We start from the raw sequence: 22,531 nt of genomic DNA, 5'->3' as shown, positions 1-22,531 counted from the left end.
TTTTTTCTTTCATCTTTTGTTCATCTTTCTTCTTTCTCCCTCTTTTTTCTTTCTTCTTTTTTCTTTCATCTTTTTTCTTTCTTCTTTAATCTTTTTTCTTTGATCTTTTTTCTTTCATCTTTTTTCATTCATCTTTCATCTGTGTAGGGTCATGAAAATGCTATTTTATGCCCATAACACCTGCCCTTTTAACACAGTGACAGTGTGCACGAATTGCCAAGGTCGTGCGCTTGCTTTGGTGTTTACATTCCAGGAAAGAAGACAGAAGAAGGACGATGAACGCTTTTCATTAATTAATCAAAGAACTTTATTTCTAATAAAGCTAATAAAAACAAATCTTAACCAATAACAATCAGGTGACTGATCTGTGAAATCAATGTAATGATTTATGTGTTTATTGAATAACAGAACTATCTCAGCCAGAAATCCTGATTCACACAAGGTAAACATCATGACACATTGTTCTCATCCAATCAGAACTTCCTTTCTGTTCCAGGGCAGAATATGGAGTGTTTAGTTAATATGTCCACTCCGATTTGCTAAGAATTATAAACAACTAAGTTAATAAAACAGAGCAACGCCATTTTAACTTCAGTTCCATCTGAGTTCCACCCAGTTCCAACTGAGTTTCAACGTAGCTCCAACCAGCTCTCAAAACCATCATCGCTAAATGAATTGCAGACTGGTCAGCTGTATTTCTACTTTAAGCTGAGAACTGTCAAGCTGGAATATTCTGTCGTTTTATCAACAAGGCGACGGTTCCTTCAGAATAAAAGCTGAACACTCTACGTGACGCTGAAACCTGCCGTCGAAGCGGGAGTCAATCCGTAGACTGGTTTGTCGTGCTGCCGACTGCTGTTTCGCCAGCTCCAGCACAAGGAGGGTCCAAGGACGTGGCATCCGGATCTAACTCGGGAGTCTCCACACGGGTACGTAGCCGGCAAAATAGCGTCTCATGTCTTCCTCCTGAAGTCCTCGTGGTGCGTAGTCAAAACATCTTACACCCAGATCCGCCTGCCTCAGCTGGGGATTCTGAACTGACTCACACACACCCACACCCACACTTCAGCAGTCAAATCCATATGCATCCATCATAGAGATTTAGTCCTGGATTGTTTGAATAATAATTATAAAAATTAAACATTCTTAAACGATCCCATCTCTCTCTTTTCTTGTCTCTAAGTCAATACAAAGTGTTTGAAAAAAACTCCCTGAAGTAAAATTAAACCTCTTCTGATTATAAGGGTCCAGTCCATAGATTAATCTCTTTCTTTAATCAAGAAAAAAGAAGAAAGAAAAAAGAAGAAAGAAAACGTTGAAAGAAAAAAGATGAAAGATGAAAGAAAAAATATGAAAAAGAAGAAAGATGAAGGAAAAAAGAAGAAAGAAAAAAGAAGAAAGAAAAAAGATGAAAGAAAAAGATAAAAGAAAAAAGATGAAAGAAAAAAGTTGAAAGAAAAAAGATAAAAGAAGAAAGAATAGAAAAAAGATGAAAGAAAAAAGAAGAAAGGTAAAAAGAAGAAAGAAAAAAGAAGAAAGAAGAAAATAGAAGGAAAAAGTTGAAAGAAAAAAGATAAAAGAAGAAAGAAAAGAAAAAAGATTAAAGAAAAAAGAATCAAAAGAGAAGAAAGAATACAGAAAAGAGAAATGAAGAAAGAAAAAAGATGACAGAAAAATATGAAAGAAAAAAGAAGAAAGGTAAAAAGAAGAAAGAAAAAAGAAGAAAAAAGAAGAAAGAAGAAAATAGAAGGAAAAAGTTGAAAGAAAAAAGATAAAAGAAGAAAGAAAAAAGAAAAAAGATGAAAGAAAAAAGAAGAAAGGTAAAAAGAAGAAAGATAAATAGAAGAAAGAAGAAAATAGAAGGAACATTTTGAAATTAAAAAGATGAAAGAAAATAGATTAAAGAAAAATGATGAAAGAAAAAAGATGAAAGAAAAAAGAAGAAAGAAAAGTTAAAATAAAGAAAAAAGAAAAAGAAGAAGGAAAAGATAAAAGAAGGAAGAAAAAAGAAGAAAGAAAAAACAAAGATGAAAAAAGAAAGATGAAAGGAAAATGATGAAAGAAAAATAAGAAAGAAAAGAAGAAAGAAGAAAGAAAAAAGAAACAAAAAAGATGTGAGAAAAAAGATGAAAGATAAAAGAAGAAAGAAGAAAGAAAAGAAAGAAAGAAAAAGATTAAAGAAAAAAGATCAAACAAGAAAGAAAGAAAAAATATATCAAAGAAAAAGATCAAAGAAGAAAGAAAAAAGAAAGAAAAAAGATAAAAGATCAAAGAAAAAAGATCACAGAAGAAAAAGGAAAGAAAAAAGATAAAAGATGAAAGAAAAAAGATCAAACAAAAAAGATGAAAGAAGAAAGAAAAAAGAAAGAAAAAGGATGAAAGATGAAAGAAAAATGATCAAAGAAAAAAGATGAAAGAAGGAAGAAAAATATATTTTCTGTCTTCTTTGATCTTTTTCCTTTCATCTTTTTTCTTTTTTCTTTGATCTTCTTTGATCTTTTTTCATTCATCTTTTTTCTTTCTTTTTTTCTTTCTTCTTTGATCTTTTTTCTTTGATTTTTTTCTTTTTTCTTTCTTTTTTCTTTCTTCTTTGATCTTTTTCTTTGATCTTTTCTTTCTTTCTCTCTTCTTTGATCTTTTTTCTTTCTTCTTTTTTCTTTTCATTCTTATTTTTCTTTCATCTTTCTTCTTTTTTCATCTTTGTTTTTTCTTCTTTCTTCTTTTTTCTTTTTCTTTCTTCTTTTATCTTTTCTTTCAACTTTTTTCTTTCTTCTTTTTTCTTTCATCTTTTTTCTTTCTTCATTTTTCTTTCTTCTTTTTTCTTTCATCTTTGTTTTTCACTTTATTCTTTCTTCTTTTTTCTTTTTCTTTCTTCTTTTATCTTTTCTTTCTTCTATTTTCTTTCACTTTTTTCTTTCATCTTTTTCTTTCTTCAATTTTCTTTTCTTTCTTTTTTCTTTCTTCTTTTTTCTTTCATCCTTTTATCTCATCTTTAATCTTTTTTCTTTCATCTTTCTTCTTTCTTCTATTTTCTTTCTTCTTCCGTCGTTCATCTTTTTCTCCATCTTTTTTCTTTTATCTTTTTTCTTTCATCTTCTTTCTTTCTTCTTTGATCTTTTTTCTTTAATCTTTTTTCTTTCATCTTTTGTTTATCTTTCTTCTTTCTCCTTCTTTTTTCTTTCTTCTTTTTTCTTTTTTCTTTCATCTTTTTTCTTTCTTCTTTAATCTTTTTTCTTTGATCTTTTTTCTTTTATCTTTTTTCATTCATCTTTCATCTGTGTAGTGTCATGTAAATGCTATTTTCTGCCCATAACACCTGCCCTTTTAACACAGTGACAGTGTGCCCGAATTGCCAAGGTCGTGCGCTTGCTTTGGTGTTTACATTCCAGGAAAGAAAACAGAAGAAGGACGATGAACGCTTTTCATTAATTAATCAAAGAACTTTATTTCTAATAAAGCTAATAAAAACAAATCTTAACCAATAATAATCAGGTGACTGATCTGTGATATCAATGTAATGATTTATGTGTTTATTGAATAACAGGACTATCTCAGCCAGAAATCCTGATTCACACAAGGTAAACATCATGACACATTGTTTTCATCCAATCAGAACTTCCTTTCTGTTCCAGGGCAGAAAATGGAGTGTTTAGTTAATCCGTCCATTCCGATTTGCTAAGAATTATAAACAACTAAGTTAATAAAACAGAGCAACGCCGTTTTAACTTCAGTTCCATCTGAGTTCCACCCAGTTCCAACTGAGTTTCAACGTAGCTCCAACCAGCTCTCAAAACCATCATCGCTAAATGAATTGCAGACTGGTCAGCTGTATTTCTACTTTAAGCTGAGAACTGTCAAGCTGGAATATTCTGTCGTTTTATCAACAAGGCGACGGTTCCTTCAGAATAAAAGCTGAACACTCTACGTGACGCTGAAACCTGCAGTCGTAGCGGGAGTCAATCCGTAGACTGGTTTGTCGTGCTGCTGACTGCTGTTTCGCCAGCTCCAGCACAAGGAGGGTCCGAGGACGTGGCATCCGGATCTAACTCGGGAGTCTCCACACGGGTACATAGCCGGCAAAATAGCGTCTCATGTCTTCCTCCTGAAGTCCTCGTGGTGCGTAGTCAAAACATCTTACACCCAGATCCGCCTGCCTCAGCTGGGGATTCTGAACTGACTCACACACAGACACACACACACACACACACTTCAGCAGTCAAATCCATATGCATCCATCATAGAGATTTAGTCCTGGATTGTTTGAATAATAATTATAAAAATTAAACATTCTTAAACAATCCCATCTCTCTCTTTTCTTGTCTCTAAGTCAATACAAAGTGTTTGTATAAAACTCCCTGAAGTAAAAAAAGAAACTATTCTGATTATAAGGGCCCAGTCCATAGATTAATCTCTTTCTTTAATCAAGAAAAAAGAAGAAAGAAAAAAGAAGAAAGAAAACGTTGAAAGAAAAAAGATGAAAGATGAAAGAAAAAATATGAAAAAGAAGAAAGATGAAAGAAAAAAGAAGAAAGAAAAGAAAAAAGATGAAAGAAAAAGATGAAGGAAAAAAGATTAAAGAAAAAAGAAACAAGTTGAAAGAAAAAAGATAAAGGAAGAAAGTAAATAAAAAAGATTGAAGAAAAAAAGAAAGAAAAGAGAAGAAAGAAGACGGAAAAGAGAAAAGAAGAAAGAAAAAAGAAAAAGATGAAAGAAAAAGATGAAAGAAAAAAGAAGAAAGAAGAAAATAGAAGGAAAAAGTTGAAAGAAAATAGATGAAAGAAGAAAGAAAGGAAAAAAGATTAAAGAAAAAAGAAAGGAAAGAGAAGAAAGAAGACAGAAAAGAGAAAAGAAGAAAAAAGAAAAAAGATGAAAGATGAAAGAAAAAAGAAGAAAGGTAAAAAGAAGAAAGAAAAAAGAAGAAAAAAGAAGAAAGAAGAAAATAGAAGGAACATTTTGAAGGAAAAAAGTTAAAAGAAAAAAGATTAAAGAAAAATGATGAAAGAAAAAAGATGAAAGAAAAAAGAAGAAAGAAAAGTTAAAAAAAGAAAAAAGAAAAAGAAGAAAAACGATAAAAGAATGAAGAAAAAAGAAGAAAGAAGAAAAAAACTAAGATAAAAAAAGAAAGATGAAAGGAAAATGATGAAAGAAAAATAAGAAAGAAAAGAAAAAAGAAGAAAGAAGAAAGAAAAAAGAAACAAAATAGATGTGAGAAAAAGATGCAAGAAAAAAGAACAAAGTTGAAAGAAAAAAGAAGAAGAAAGAAAAGAAAGAAAGAAAGAAAAAGATCAAAGAAAAAAGATCAAGAAAGAAAGAAAGAAAGAAAAGATCAAAGAAGAAAGAAAAAAGAAAGAAAAAAGATAAAAGATCAAAGAAAAAAGATCAAAGAAAAAAGATAAAAGATGAAAGAAAAAAGATCAAACAAAAAAGATGAAAGAAGAAAGAAAAAAAGAAAGAAAAAAGATGAAAGAAAAAGATCAAAGAAAAAAGATCAAAGAAGAAAGAATAAAGATCAAAGAAAAAAGATGAATGAAGGAAGAAAAATATATTTTCTGTCTTCTTTGATCTTTTTCCTTTCATCTTTTTTCTTTTTTCTTTGATGTTTTTTCTTTGATCTTTTTTCTTTTATCTTTTTTCTTTCTTTTTCCTTTCTTTTTTGATCTTTTTCCTTTGATCTTCTTTGATCTTTTTATTCATCTTTTTTCTTTCTTTTTTCTTTCTTCTTTGATCTTTTTTCTTTGATCTTTTTTTCTTTGATCATTTTTCTTTGATCTTTTATCTTTGATCTTTTATCTTTTTTCTTTCTTTTTTGATCTTTTTCTTTGATCTTTTCTTTATTTCTCTATTCTTTGATCTTTTTTCTTTTTTCTTTCTTCTTTTTTATTTTATTCTTATTTTCCTTTCATCTTTTTTCTTTCATCTTTCTTCTTTTTTCATCTTTGTTTTTTTCTTCTTTCTTCTTTTATCTTTTCTTTCTTCTTTCATCTTTTTTCTTTCAACTTTTTTCTTTCTTCTTTTTTCTCTCTTCTGTTTTCCTTTCTTCTTTCAATCTTTTTTCTTTCATCTTGGTTTTTTACTTTCTTATTTCTTCTTTTTTCTTTTACTTTCTGCTTTTATCTTTTCTTTCTTCTTTTTTCTTTCATCTTTTTTCTTTCATCTTTTTTCTTTCTTCATTTTTCTTTCTTCTTTTTTCTTTCATCTTTGTTTTTTACTTTCTTCTTTTTTCTTTTTCTTCCTTCTTTTATCCTTTCTTTCTTCTTTTTTCTTTCATCTTTTTTCTTTCAACTTTTTCTTTCTTCAATTTTCTTTTCTTTCTTCTTTTTTCTTTCATCCTTTTTATTTCATCTTTCATCTTTTTTCTTTCATCTTTCTTCTTTCTTCTATTTTCTTTCTTCTTCCGTTGTTCATCTTTTTTCTTTGATCTTTTTTCTTTCTTCTTTGATCTTTTTTCTTTGATCTTTTTTCTTTGGTCTTTTTCCTTTAATCTTTTTTCGTTCATCTTTCATCTGTGTAGCGTCATGAAAATGCTATTTTCTGCCCATAACACCTGCCCTTTTAACACAGTGACAGTGTGCACGAATTGCCAAGGTCGTGCGCTTGCTTTGGTGTTTACATTCCAGGAAAGAAGACAGAAGAAGGACGATGAACGCTTTTCATTAATTAATCAAAGAACTTTATTTCTAATAAAGCTAATAAAAACAAATCTTAACCAATAATAATCAGGTGACTGATCTGTGAAATCAATGTAATGATTTATGTGTTTATTGAATAACAGGACAATCTCAGCCAGAAATCCTGATTCACACAAGGTAAACATCATGACACATTGTTCTCATCCAATCAGAACTTCCTTTCTGTTCCAGGGCAGAATATGGAGTGTTTAGTTAATCTGTCCACTCCGATTTGCTAAGAATTATGAACAACTAAGTTAATAAAACAGAGCAACGCCGTTTTAACTTCAGTTCCATCTGAGTTCCACCCAGTTCCAACTGAGTTTCAACGTAGCTCCAACCAGCTCTCAAAACCATCATCGCTAAGTGAATTGCAGACTGGTCAGCTGTATTTCTACTTTAAGCTGAGAACTGTCAAGCTGGAATATTCTGTCGTTTTATCAACAAGGCGACGGTTCCTTCAGAATAAAAGCTGAACACTCTACGTGACGCTGAAACCTGCAGTCGTAGCGGGAGTCAATCCGTAAACTGGTTTGTCGTGCTGCCGACTGCTGTTTCGCCAGCTCCAGCACAAGGAGGGTCCGAGGACCTGGCATCCGGATCTAACTCGGGAGTCTCCACACGGGTACGTAGCCGGCAAAATAGCATCTCATGTCTTCCTCCTGAAGTCCTCGTGGTGCATAGTCAAAACATCTTACACCCAGATCTGCCTGCCTCAGCTGGGGATTCTGAATTGACTCACACACACACACACCCACACTTCAGCAGTCAAATCCATATGCTTCCATCATAGAGAGTTAGTCCTGGATTGTTTGAATAATAATTATAAAAATTAAACATTCTTAAACAATCCCACCTCTCTCTTTTCTTGTCTCTAAGTCAATACAAAGTGTTTGAATAAAACTCCCTGAAGTAAAAATAAACCTCTTCTGATTATAAGGGCCCAGTCCATACATTAATCTCTTTCTTTAATCAAGAAAAAAGAAGAAAGAAAAAAGAAGAAAGAAAACGTTGAAAGAAAAAAGATGAAAGATGAAAGAAAAAATATGAAAAAGAAGAAAGATGAAAGAAAAAAGAAGAAAGAAAAAAGAAGAAAGAAAAAAAGATGAAAGAAAAAGATGAAAGAAAAAAGTTGAAAGAAAAAAGATAAAAGAAGAAAGAAAAGAAAAAAGATTAAAAAAAGAAAGTAAAGAGAAGAAAGAAGACAGAAAAGAGAAAAGAAGAAAAAAAAGAAAAAAGATGAAAGAAAAAAGAAGAAAGGTAAAAAGAAGAAAGAAAAAAGAAGAAAAAAAGAAGAAAGAAGAAAATAGAGGAAAAAGTTGAAGAAAAAAGATAAAAGAAGAAAGAAAAGAAAAAATATTAAAGAAAAAAAGAATGAAAAGAGAAGAAAGAAGACAGAAAAGAGAAATGAAGAAAGAAAAAAGATGACAGAAAAAAGATGAAAGAAAAAAGAAGAAAAAAAGAAGAAATAAGAAAATAGAAGGAAAAAGTTGTAAGAAAAAGATAAAAGAAGAAAGAAAAGAAAAAACATTAAAGAAAAAAGAAAGAAAAGAGAAGAAAGAAGACAGAAAACAGAAATGAAGAAAGATGAAAGAAAAAAGATGAAAGAAAAAAGAAGAAAGTTAAAAAAAGAAAGAAAAAAGAAGAAAAAAGAAGAAAGAAGAAAATAGAAGGAAAAAGTTGAAAGAAAAAAGATGAATGAAAATAGATTAAAGAAAAAGCGATGAAAGAAAAAAGAAGAAAGAAAAGATAAAAGAAGAAAGAAAAAAGAAGAAAGAATAAAACAAAGATGAAAAAAGAAAGATGAAAGGAAAATGATGAAAGAAAAATAAGAAATAAAAGAAAAAAGAAGAAAGAAGAAAGAAAAAAGAAACATAAAAGGTGAGAGAAAAAAGATGAAAGAAAAAAGAAGAAAGGAAAAAAGAAGAAAGAAAAGAAAAAAGATTAAATAAAAAGATGAAAGAAAAAAGATAAAAGAAGAAAGTAAATAAAAAAGATTAAAGAAAAAAGAAAGAAAAGAGAAGAAAGAAGACAGAAAAGAGAAAAGAAGAAAGAAAAAAGAAAAAAGATGAAAGAAATATGATGAAAGAACAAAGAAGAAAGGTAAAAAGAAGAAAGAAAAAAGAAGAAAAAAGAAGAAAGAAGAAAATAGAAGGAACATTTTGAAAGAAAAAAGATGAAAGAAAATAGATTAAAGAAAAATGATGAAAGAAAAAAGAAGAAAGAAAAGTTAAAATAAAGAAAAAAGAAAAAGAAGAAAGAAAAGATAAGAGAAGAAAGAAAAAAGAAGAAAGAAGAAAAAACAAAGATGAAAAAAGAAAGATGAAAGGAAAATTATGAAAGAAAAATAAGAAAGTAAAGAAAAAAGAAGAAAGAAGAAAGAAAAAAGAAACAAAAAAGATGTGAGAAAAAAGATGAAAGAAAAAAGAACAAAGTTGAAAGAAAAAAAGAAGAAAGAAGAAAGAAAAGAAAGAAAGAAAAAGATCAAAGAAAAAAGATCAAGAAAGAAAGAAAGAAAGAAAGAAAAGATCAAAGAAAAAGATCAAAGAAGAAAGAAAAATGAAAGAAAAAAGATAAAAGATCAAAGAAAAAAGATCAAAGAAAAAAGATCAAAGAAGAAAAAATAAAGAAAAAGATAAAAGATGAAAGAAAAAAGATCAAACTAAAATGATGAAAGAAGAAAGAAAAAAGAAAGAAAAAAAATGAAAGATGAAAGAAAAAAGATCAAAGAAAAAAGATCAAAGAAGAAAGAAAAAAGATCAAAGAAAAATGACGAAAGAAGGAAGACAAATATATTTTCTGTATTCTTTGATCTTATTCCTTTCATCTTTTTTCTTTTTTCTTTGATCTTTTTCTTTCATCTTTTATCTTTTTTCTTTCTTTTTTCTTTGATCTTCTTTGATCTTTTTTCATTCATCTTTTTTCTTTCTTTTTTCTTTCTTCTTTGATCTTTTTTCTTTGATCTTTGATCTTTTTTCTTTCTTCTTTGATCTTTTTCTTTGATCTTTTCTTTCTTTCTCTCTTCTTTGATCTTTTTTCTTTCTTCTTTTTTCTTTTCATTCTTAGTTTTCTTTCATCTTTCTTCTTTTTTTATGTTTGTTTTTTCTTCTTTTTTCTTTTATCTTTTCTTTCTTCTTTCATCTTTTTTCTTTCAATTTTCTTCTTTCTTCTTTTTTCCTTTCTTCTTTCAATCTTTTTTCTTTCATCGTCGTTTTTTCTTTCTTCTTTCTTCTTTTTTCTTTTCTTTCTTCTTTTTTCTTTCATCTTTGTTCTTTCATCTTTTTTCTTTCTTAATTTTTCTTTCTTCTTTTTTCTTTCATCTTTGTTTTTACTTTTCTTTCTTCTTTTTTCTTTCATCTTTTTTCTTTCATCTTTTTTCTTTCAACTTTTTCTTTCTGCAATTTTCCTTTCTTTCTTCTTTTTTCCTTTTTTCTTTCATCCTTTTTATTTCATTTTCATTTTTTTCTTTCATCTTTCTTCTTTCTTCTATTTTCTTTCTTCTTCCGTCGTTCATCTTTTTTCTCCATCTTTTTTCTTTTATCTTTTTTCTTTCATCTTCTTTCTTTCTTCTTTGATCTTTTTTCTTTCATCTTTTTTCTTTCTTCTTGGATCTTTTTTCTTTGATCTTTTTTCTTTAATCTTTTTTCGTTCATCTTTCATCTGTGTAGCGTTATGAAAATGCTATTTTCTGCCCATAACACCTGCCCTTTTAACACAGTGACAGTGTGCACGAATTGCCAAGGTCTTGCGCTTGCTTTGGTGTTTACATTCCAGGAAAGAAGACAGAAGAAGGACGATGAACGCGTTTCATTAATTAATCAAAGAACTTTATTTCTAATAAAGCTAATAAAAACAAATCTTAACCAATAATAATCAGGTGACTGATCTGTGAAATCAATGCAATGATTTATGTGTTTATTGAATAACAGGACTATCTCAGCCAGAAATCCTGATTCACACAAGGTAAACATCATGACACATTGTTCTCATCCAATCAGAACTTCCTTTCTGTTCCAGGGCAGAATATGGAGTGTTTAGTTAATCTGTCCACTCCGATTTGCTAAGAATTATAAACAACTAAGTTAATAAAACAGAGCAACGCCATTTTAACTTCAGTTCCATCTGAGTTCCACCCAGTTCCAACTGAGTTTCAATGTAGCTCCAACCAGCTCTCAAAACCATCATCGCTAAATGAATTGCAGACTGGTCAGCTGTATTTCTACTTTAAGCTGAGAACTGTCAAGCTGGAATAAGCTGTCGTTTTATCAACAAGGCAACGGTTCCTTCAGAATAAAAGCTGAACACTCTATGTGACGCTGAAACCTGCCGTCGTAGCGGGAGTCAATCCGTAGACTGGTTTGTCGTGCTGCCGACTGCTGTTTCGCCAGCTCCAGCACAAGGAGGGTCCAAGGACGTGGCATCCGGATCTAACTCGGGAGTCTCCACACGGGTACGTAGCCGGCAAAATAGCGTCTCATGTCTTCCTCCTGAAGTCCTCTTGGTGCGTAGTCAAAACCTCTTACACCCAGATCCGCCTGCCTCAGCTGGGGATTCTGAACTGACTCACACACACACACACACACACACACACACACACACACACACACCCACACTTCAGCAGTCAAATCCATATGCATCCATCATAGAGATTTAGTCCTGGATTGTTTGAATAATAATTATAAAAATTAAACATTCTTAAACAATCCCATCTCTCTCTTTTCTTGTCTCTAAGTCAATACAAAGTGTTTGTATAAAACTCCCTGAAGTAAAAAAGAAACTATTCTGATTATAAGGGCCCAGTCCATAGATTAATCTCTTTCTTTAATCAAGAAAAAAGAAGAAAGAAAAAAGAAGAAAGAAAACGTTGAAAGAAAAAAGATGAAAGATGAAAGAAAAAATATGAAAAAGAAAGATGAAAGAAAAAAGAAGAAAGGAAGAAAAAAAGAACAAAAGATGAAAGAAAAAGATGAAAGAAAAAAGATAAAAGAAGAAAGAAAAGAAGAAAGACAAAAGAAGATAGAAAAAAGAGAAAAGATGAAAGAAAAAAGAAGATAGAAAAAGAAGAAAGGGGAAAGAAGAAAGAAGAAAGATGAAAGAAAAAAGAAAGAAAAGCGAAGACAGAAGACAGAAAAGAGAAAAGAAGAAAGAAAAAAGAAAAAAGATTATAGAAAATAAAGAAAGAAAAGAGAAGAAAGAAGACAGACAATAGAAAATAAGACAGAAAAAAGAAAAAAATGAAAGAAAAAAGAAAAAGAAGAAAGAAAAAAGAAAAGATAAAAGAAGAGAAAAAAAAGAAGAAAGAAGAAAGAAAAAACAAAGATGAAAAATGAAGAAAGATGAAAGAACAAAGTTGAAAGATGAAAGAAAAAAGAAGAAAGGTAAAAAGAAGAAAGAAAAAAGAAGAAAGAAAAAAGAAGAAAAGAAAATAGAAGGAAAAGGTTGAAAGAAAAAAGATGAAAGAAAATAGATCAAAGAAAAACGATGAAAGAAAAAAGAAGAAAGAAGAGATAAAAGAAGAAAGAAAAAAGAACAAAGAAAAGATAAAAGAAGAAAGAAAAAAGAAGAAAGAAAAACAAAGATAAAAAAGAAAGATGAAAGAAAAATGATGAAAAAAATACAAAAGAAAAGAAAAAAAGAAGAAAGAAGATAGACAAAAGAAGAAACAAAAAAGATGGGAGAAAAAAGATAAAAGAAAAAAGAAAAAGTTGAAAGGAAAAAGAAGAAAAGAAAGAAAGAAAAAAGATCAAATAAGAAAGAAGAAAAAAAGAAAGAAAAAGAAAAAAGATCTAAGAAAAAAGGTCAAAGAAAAAGATCAAAGAAGAAAGAAAAAAAAGAAAGAAAAAAGATCAAAGAAGAAAGAAAAAAGAAAGAAAAAAGATAAAAGATGAAAGAAAAAAAGATAAAAGATGAAAGAAAAAAAGATAAAAGAAGAAAGATGAAAGAAGGAAGAAAGAAATATTTTCTGTCCTCTTTGATCTTTTTTCTTTGATCTTTTTTCTTTCATTTTTATCTTTTTTCTTTCGTTTTTCTTTCTTCTTTGATCTATTTTCTTTGACCTTTTTTCTTAGATCTTTTTCTTTCTTTTTTCTTTCTTCTTTGATCTATTTTCTTTGATCTTTTTTCTTTTGTCTTTCTTTTTTCTTTCTTCTTTGATCTTTTTTCTTTGATCTTTTTCTTTTCATTCTTATTTTTTCTTTCATCTTTTTTCTTTCATCTTTCTTCTTTTTTTATCTTTTTTCTTTCTTCTTTCTTATTTTTTCTTTCTTCTTTAATCTTTTTTCTTTCTTCTTTCATCTTTTTTATTCATCTTTTTTCTTTCAACTTTTTTCTTTCTTCTCTTTTCTTTATTCTTTTTTCCTTTCTTCTTTTTTCATCTTTTTTCTTTCAACTTTCATCTTTTTTCTTTCAACTTTTTACTTTCATCTTTTTTCTTTCTTCTTTTTTTCATCTTTTTTCTTTCATCTTTCATCTTTTTTCTTTCATCTTTCATCTTTTTTCTTTCATCTTTCATCTTTTTTCTTTCATCTTTTTTCTTTCATCTTTCTTTTTATCTTTGTTTTTCTTTCTTCTTTTATCTTTCTTCTTTTTTCTTTCATCTTTTTTCTTTCAACTTTTTTCTTTCTTTTTTCTTCTTTTTTCCTTTCTTCTTTTTTCTTTCATATTTTTTCTTTTATCTATGTTTTTTCTTTCTTCTTTCTTCTTTTTTCTTTTTTCTTTCTTCTTTTATCTTTTCATTCTTCTTTTTTCTTTCATCTTTTTTCTTTCAACTTTGTCCTCTCTTCTATTTTATTTTCTTTCTTCTTTTTTCTTTCTTCTTTTTTCCTTCTTTTTCATCCTTTTTCTTTCATCTGTATTGTAATGGTTTATGCTATTTTATGAAAGATGAACAATCCTACTAATTAATTTGAGATATTAATTTTAATAAATTAATAACCAAATTTTATAGAGATAAGAAGACTCAAAGGTTGTTTTCATCGATAAACTGACGATCATATCCTTGTGTCTGTGTTTCAGTTCAATGAAAAGACAAGTTTGAAATTTAAGAGTTTTAATTCTTCAATTTAAACTAATGATTTGTGTTATGATCACCAGTTTCTACCTGCTCCTGTTCCTGCTCCACTTCCCTGCAGAGAGGGGCAGCCCCTCCTCCGCTCCTGCTCCTCCTTCCCGCCTTCCAGCTGCGCTCAATCCCTAATCAGCTTCTGAGTTTTTAAAAGGGCGCGGCCAGAAGAACCAGGGGGCAGAAAGAGTGGGGAATACCTAGAGAGTGGATGAAATCTAGACACACTTAATTTGAACCTATGTAATTTCATTGAGTTTGGTTTTACTCTGAGTTCTGTGGAACTTTTGGAGAGTGTGCTCAATAGAGGTAGGAAATAGGTTAGTTAGGTTAGTTTGAACCTTCTTCCTGTGTTTGCTCAGTATAGCCTTTGTAGAGTTTAAGTTAACCTGTTGGTTGTGTGTGCTCAGTGGAGCATAAGTATTGCTTTTGGTGTGTTGGCTCAAAAGCACTTGATTTAGTAATTATTACTGTTTTGTTTCCATTACCTTAACAGCCCTGTGCTCGCCTTTAGTTGGTTTGGACTAAATCAGTTTGCTTGCTATTTTAACCCAAAAAGGGGGAATAGCAGAATTGGTGAGTTTACTTTTGACTTATTGGTTTAGTATATTAGTGGAGCTGAGCTCCAGCTTGCGTGTTCTCTCCAGTCCTTGTTTTTCCCTATTTAGGAGGTCACCTTTAGTTCTTGTATTTAACTGGCCTAGTAACTGTGCATGAGTTTTGTCATTTATTTGTTATAAAACGGTTTGCTTTTAAAATCCTGACCCCACGCCTTCTATGTTACGACGTCCTTCACCCATACCATCACCAGTCGTAACAATTTGAAATGACAATCATAGGAAAAATAATCAACATTGGCAACCTTGTTGGACAATCTTTAACAGTTGATATTTTAAGCTTGTACAAATAGACCTTGTGTAGGATGTGCTAAGATTTGGGAATGATGGAATTATGAATGCGTGCATGTATGTGTCTGAGATTGCTTCAGTGAGAGAAAAGGTGAATCTTAGTGAAAAATGAAAAACTGCATCAGAACGCTATCTATTGTGTTCTGCCTCACCGACCTTAGGACCCTCTTTTAGATCCGGACGTCACAGGAGGATGTTTCATCCAGGTGACACCTTGGCTGGCAGAGAAGACGAAGGTGTGCTGATGGTCCAGTCCAGAGTTGACCTCGGTACACGTTGATGAAGCGTTTAGCAGATATGCTTTCTCAAGTTTAAATTACTCAGAAATCAAAGACTCTGGGACGAGTCTGAATAAGCTGGTTGCATTACGCTATTCTGTCTGGCTTGACAGAAATAGCGTGGGGGGGGGGAGAGAAAAGAGCCGGCGGGGCTCCGTTTCCCGTTGGCATTTGTTCTGCACGTCCTCTCTCTTTCGTTGTCAATCTCGTTCTGACTAACTTACCAAAAACCACTTCTCTTCCCAAAGCAAACTTGTGCGTCAGAGCAAATGTGTTTTTGAGTTACTGTGAATCCAGACCTGTGTGAGCGAGTGTGAAGGTCATCACTAAACATCTCCCGAAAACATTATTTAATTAAGTATTGATTCATTATAGTTCATTATGATTACCCAGAACATAATATTCATTCATTTGATTAAAATACATTTATAATGAGTAAAGTGATAAAATGATTATTTAGCATTAATAAACAAAGAAAGCGTAAGACTCTTTATTATGACTAGATTGTGTGAGAATTCCTTCTTCTGGAGCTGCAGGTGTTCGGTTGTTTTGGAATACTTCAGACTTGCTGGCGGCTCAGGTCTTTATCTGTGGGTGAAAGTTGCTGGTGACCCAGCTTCGATCCAGCAGGGCAAATACAACCTTTGGCACATAAAACCCATACTTCCTCACGCTACACATCTTTCATCTTTTTTCTTTTATCGTTTTTCTTTCATCTTTTTTCTTTCTTCTTTCTTCTTTTTATCTTTTTTCTTTGATCTTTTTTCTTTCTTTTTTGATCTTTTTTCTTTCATCTTTTTCATTCATCTTTCATCTGTGTAGCCTTATGAAAATGCTATTTTCTGCGCATAACAGCTGCCCTTTTAACACAGTGACAGTGTGCACGAATTGCCAAGGTCGTGCGCTTGCTTTGGTGTTTACATTCCAGGAAAGAAGACAGAAGAAGGACGATGAACACTTTTCATTAATTAATCAAATAACTTTATTTCTAATAAAGCTAATCAAAACAAATGTTAACCAATAATAATCAGGTGACTGATCTGTGAAATCAATGTAATGATTTATGTGTTTATTGAATAACAGGACTAACTCAGCCAGACATCCTTTTATAAATGTATTGCCTACTGGTGTCAGAAGTGGGATTTAGCAATCCAAAATATCAGAACCCGAAAACACCACCAGTAGGCAATGATTTATAAAAGGATATGCTTTATTAAACAATATGCTAAAACACACGAATCAACCCCAATAATAAAACGCTATACTAAAACACTGTGGCCATAGTCTCCACCCCTAAAATCAACAATCCAGCATAAACACCCAAGCAGCGGTACTTAGCTGTCACGGATGGTGTGACCCCCCTCCCCGGGGTCTGAGCTCCCAGCACCGTCCAACGCCCCGGGATGTAGCTTGCGAGGACGGCGGGTAAATCCACAAGTAAATCCACAAGTAAATCCACTGCCAGAGTCCGTAGCGGCAGATGTCGGCATGGTCTTGGCACCACCTAAGCCCAGCCCTTGCTGTCTAAAGAAGGCGACCAGCCTTCCCTCCTGACGCTGGAACTCTAAACACCTGCTTAGCTATCTTCATCGCCGGCAGCCCTAACGACTGCGAACGACCCCACCCCCCAAAGTCCGATGCCACAATGACAGGTCGACCACGCACCCCTCTCAGTAGGCCTGTCACCCTTTTATCCTCCCTGGCCTCATTATCCATAACGTGGACCAGCTGGTGTCCAATCACCACACCCTCGGAGCTCGGCAGCTTCCGTCTTCTGTCCATCACACTACCATTGAATGTGCTTCATGTATATTTGTGTTGGAATTAATCAACCTAAAAAAAATTAAGTAAATTATCAGGAGGGACATTTTATTTTCTTTATAAAAAATATTTTAAAATTGGAATGTTTAGAAGTTTGAAGAAGGACTAACTGTGAATCTGAACAAAATGTGAAATGTTTGTTAATTAATCAGACAAGAACCTGCCTGCCGACAGATCTGCACATCGACACATCTAGTGATTCTTGTTCCCTGCACAAATACAGACTCTTCAAAGGCCTGTAACATAATTTTGGTGGCCCGTACCGGCATCGGCATGCCACAAGATAGAATGCTGATCCCATAACCAGTGAACCTGGAGGAGACATCACAGATGACGGGCGGTGAGCGATAGACCTGCCACTGAGGGAGCCACAGGTCCACAGAGGGTGTAGGGACCATGGCTGGAGGAGTGGCGTGCTGTTTTCTTCAGCTTACGGTTCTGTGAGAAGTTGCTAACCAAAAGGACACAGTAGGCACATTTACACGCGCACATTTAATTGGATTGAATGCTCAATCAGATCAAAAATTCTGTATGTAAACATGTCAGTTGGAATGTTCTGATCCGATTCGGCCTGATCTGAATGAAATTTCAATCCGATTGAGAGAGGTGGTTTTGTCCGATCATCATTCCGATGGATGTGTATGTACACAGCCATTCAGATTGTTGGAGTAAAATAACGCCTACTGCGCATGTGTGCAACAGCTAGCGAGCCTCCCCGCCATCATTTAGACTGCCTGACTTAAAAAATGAAGGCCTAATTAATGAGCACCAGTGTCGGTACAGGATCTGCTCGGGTGCCAGATCGGCTCGGGGTCCTTCGACTAATCGAAGAAGAAGAAGAAGAAAATATAATTTCTATAGCACCTCTCAAGATAAAAATCATGAGGCGTTTCATAAAAACAAAAAATATAAAAATTTTAAAAATAGAAAATAACCATTTAGAAAATGTTTAAAAATAAATGTAAAATGAGCAAAAATAAGCAATTGCGATTTAAAAGAAAAAATGTTAAGAAAAAGAGAGAGTGAACAGGAAAGAGGGAAATCAGTGGATCCTGAGGAAGGTGGAATAGGTGGGGAGAGCAGAATAAAGAGAGAGTGGTTAAGAAGGTCATCCAAAAGCCAGCTCGAACAAGTGAGTCTTCAGCTGCTTTTTGAAGTAGACCACTGAGTCCACTGATCTCAGGCTCAGGGGGAGAGAGTTCCAGAGTCTGGGGGCCACAGCAGCAGATGATCTGTCACCTTTGGTCTTTAGCCTGGTGCTTTGATCACTGGACCTCAGGGACCTGCTGGGGGTGTAGGGACTAAGAAGATCACCAATGTAAGATGGTGCTTGTCCATGTAAGGCCCTATAGACCAGAACCAATATCTTGAAATGAACCCTGAAGTTGACTGGCAGCCAGTGAAGCTGGAGGAGAAGCGGGGTGATTTGGGTGTATTTGGAGGACTTGGTCAGAAGCCGAGCACAGGCATTCTGAACCAACTGTAGACGGTTCAGGGAGGTTCTGCTCAGACACGTGAAAAGATAGTTACTGTCAAGTCCTGCACTGTTTTGTGCTTCCCCACTTGAGAGGGATAAACATCCACCACAGAGTTTAGAAACTGGATTTCACTCAGAGACTGAAACAATGCTTTACTTTTTGCTTTTATGTTTATTTCAGCATGTCAGCATGTCAGCTCAGGTCAGCATGGCAGTTCATGGTCAGCTCAGGTGAAAAACCTTCAATCAAGCAGATGTAAAGAAATTTGGCTGGCTCAGCCATATTTGTAAAGAAAATATTGACTGGCTCAGTTATATTGTAAGGAGAAACTGTCTTTACTCAGTTATATTGTTAAGAAGACTCAAAGGTTGTTTTCATCGATAAACTGACGATAATATCTGTGTGTCTGTGTTTCAGTTCAATGAGGAAACCAGTTTGACAATTAAAAGTTTTAATTCTTCAAATTAAACTAATGATTTTGAAATTGACAAACAGGAAATAACAATCAACATTGGCAACTTTGTGGGACAATCTTTAACAGTTGATATGCTGTTCTTGCTCAAATAGACCTTCTGTCGGTGAATGAAGATTGAGAGTAATAGGATGTGGTTATGGATGCGTGGGTGTGCAAAGTGTCGTGAGAATTGAACATGAGGTGAGATGAATGCGTGTGTGCATCTGATTTTGCTTCAGGAAGAAACAGGTGTCTGAGTGAAAAGTGATGGTTTGAATAAACTTAGGTTTAGTTGGAAAAGATGCATCAAAACGCTATCTGTCGTGTTCTGCCTCACCGAAAATCGGACCCTCTGTTGGACCCGGGACGTCACCTTAGGATGTTTCATCCAGGGCACCTTGGCTGGCAAAGAAGACAAAGATGCGCCGCGAACCGGTCCAGAGTTGCCCTCGGTACACGTTGATGGTAAAGCGTTTTGTCGATGCGCTTTATTAAGTTAAGTTCACTCAGATATCAAAAGACTCGGTAATGAGTCTGCGTTAGAAGTTGCGATTCAGCTATTCTGCCTGGCTTGGCAGAAACAGCGTGAGAGAGGGGGGGGGGGGGGGGGGGGGTTTGAGCCAATGGGCTCCGTGCCCCCGTTCGCGGTTGTTCACACGTCCTCTCTCTTTTATTGTCAAGCACGAACTGAAATCATAAGACTGAAACTTACCAAAAGCCTTTCTCTTCTCAAAGCAAACGTGTGCGTCAGCAAATGTGTTTTGGAGTTTAACTGTGAGAATCTGTGTGTGGGTGTGTGTGCTTGAGTGTGTGTGAAGGTCAGCAACAAACACTCTCAACATTATCTAATTATGGATTCATTAAATCTCTTATAATTACCCCAAAGCATAATAGTCATTCATTTGATTAAAACACATTTATAATGAGCAAATTGATGATTAAACTTTTAACATTCAAAACAAGAAAAGGAAGTTTAAACTTTATGTTTTGACTTGTTATGACTACTTGTCCATGAGAACTCCTTCTTCTGGTACCGCAGGTGGCAGATGTTATGGTTTCCTCCCAGACTCGCTGGCGTTCAGGTCTTAATCTGTGGGTGAAAGTTCTCAGCGACCCAGCTTTGACACAGCTGAGTCCAACACCACCTTTGTGACAGAAAACCCATATTTCCTCACGTTACACAGACATATAACCTTAAATTAGATTTACAGGGTTTACATAATTACCGTTAGCATTACTTTTTAAACAGTAGTTTTAAACATCAAATAGTTCCCTTAGAAAAATATAAGCTATTTATCATTATCTTTTATAATTCATCTTCCATTGAAACTAATCACAGAACCCAAAAATGAACAAACAACTGCAACAAACAACTTGCTAAAACATTTTCAGATAAGTAATTATTTTACTAACTGGCAAATAACCACAAACAAAGATTATACCAGCCAAATCAACAGTCTCAATTGTTTGGGCCACGCCTAGGTAAGCAAACAAAAAAACAATCAGGTCAGGTTTCTTGTTTAACCGCTTAACCAGCAGCAAAGTCCGTACACAACCAGCAATATATTATATATTTATCTTACCGGCTGCCTCTCTGATTTTGGTGGATGTATTTAGTTCTGAAGTCACTGAACGGCTGACTCAGAACACCATGCTCTCTGGTGAAATTACAGCTCAGAGGTGTACCACCTTTATTGTCCCCGTGGAACCCCTTCTGCTGAACATGGTTCCTAGTCTGAAAAAGTCCAAGCCTGACTTGACACCTCCCACTCGATCCTTCCGTAATATCCATGGGAGGGTCGTCAGTTTGTTGATTCTTCTTTTCAATTTAATGTTCCGTTTGCTCTTCAACTGGTAACAGGATGATGAGCCTTCGGACATCTCTGTGTAGGACGACGGGTTGGAAATCCTTTCCTCTCCCTTGAGTTTGTCCTCGTTTCACATGCTTTATGATGGGGGTGCAATAGCTAGGAGAGACCTGCACTTGGACGTCCCTTACAATGCCTTTACTGTCTGGATTTACTCCAACGACTCTTCCAAGCTTGAAGTGTCCTTTTAATGCATTCTGGTCACTTAGCCAGACAATATCCCCAACTGCAACATTCCTATGGAAAGTGTGCCACTCGCTTCTCACAAAGAGGTTAGTGTCATGGTTCTGCCTTCTCTCTGCTTCTGCTGCTATTTTCCCTTCATTGTTTGCAGGTGAGTGTGTTGGGGAGCAGCAGCAGCAGCTGCAGCTAATTACCATCAGCCTGGCCAGAGGATTTAAGGAGCGGTGCTGCCACACCTCAACGCCGGTTGATACTCTACTGTTGAGTAGATCTAGCCACGTCCTTATCTGTGCCTTGACTTTAAGAACTCGTTTACCTTAACTAACCCAGCTCTGCATTCTTGTCTGTACCAGCCCTGGATTCCCTCCACCTGCCTGAGGTGTGATTTATCCCAGCGTCATTCAGCTTCCCTGGCCTCCTGCTCTCCACCGCTCACCTGCCTTCCTGGATCCAGCATCACCTCCAGCGACCATCTCCTCCCTGCATCAACCTGACTTGCCTCTCCATCCTGCCCCTCGTCCTGCTCAACTCAGTAAGCCCGTTCCTCTCATGATTATTCATCTCCTGGTTCTCAGTTTCTAATCAATCGTTGTTCTTCTTAGAGTCGGAGTTGCCTCGTTTCCTGTCCCGTTTGGATCAGCGCCCTCAGTTTTCGCTTTGTTTTCTTTATAAAATAAAGATTTTATTATCATCTCTTACCTTATCCCTGAGTGACTCTTCATGTGGGTTAAGAAATTACCACCCATCATGACAGAATCAACCAGCCAAACTACCGATCCCATGACAGAATCACTTCCTCCGGCGTTAGTTTCCACATTAACCCAGCACGAAAGATCCATTCAGTCCATGCTCGAACAGTTATCTATCACCAATCAACGGTTACTACAACTCGACGCCGAAAACCACCAGCTGCGGGCTCAACTCAGTGCTACAGCCTCATCCAATCCCTCCACTCCACCCGCTCCGTCACTTCCGGTTCCACCTTCACCAGGTCATTTCCGGGTCGCAGATTCTCCCACACCAGACACCTTTTCAGGTGAGCCCGGCAAATGTTGGAGTTTTTTGTTGTTATGTAAATTAGCGTTCGAACGATCTCCTGACACTTTTTCAAGCGATTCGGTAAAGATTTTGTTTATTGTAGGACTATTACGTGGGAAGGCATTGCTATGGGCCGAGGCTAGGAGTCGCCAACCTGGTTTTTTACTCGGTCCTCTCCCTGAGTTTCTGTCTGAATTCACACAAATTTTCGACACTCCCGACAACTCTGCGGAAATAGCTAAGCAGATCTGGAACTTACGTCAGGGGAGATTATCTGTACTAGACTTTGCCATTGAATTTAGAACTTTAGCATCCATTTCCACACTTGATGACGCGTCGCTCCGAGCCGCCTTTTCTCAGGCCCTATCAGAAGATCTTCAGGATCAGTTAGCCTTCTGCCCAGATTCTGAGAACCTAGAGAGTCTAATCTCCCTTGCCTCTCGCATTGAAAAACGCCTCAAGAACCGGCGTAGGAGTTCCCGACAGCTGCCTCCCGTCACTGCCCCTGAGATGCACACCGCGACCCCAACACCACCACTGTCGCAGACAGAACCTATGCAGCTGGGCAGGGCTCAGCTAACTCCTGAGGAGAAACTGAGGCGGAGGACTGCTGGTCTCTGTCTCTATTGTGGTCAAGCAGGTCATATGATCTCACACTGCCCTGTTCGGCCAAAAGATCGCACCCACCAGTAGGTCCAGGGTTACTGGTGGGTGGCATTGCTAACCCAAGACCCCTGTGCTCCATGAACTGTGTGGTCTCCTTTAATCATAAAAC

The sequence above is a fragment of the Nothobranchius furzeri genome, chromosome 10 (assembly GCF_043380555.1).
Source record: "Nothobranchius furzeri strain GRZ-AD chromosome 10, NfurGRZ-RIMD1, whole genome shotgun sequence".
Lineage (NCBI taxonomy): Eukaryota > Metazoa > Chordata > Actinopteri > Cyprinodontiformes > Nothobranchiidae > Nothobranchius > Nothobranchius furzeri.
Note: the sequence above shows the minus strand (reverse complement) of the source record.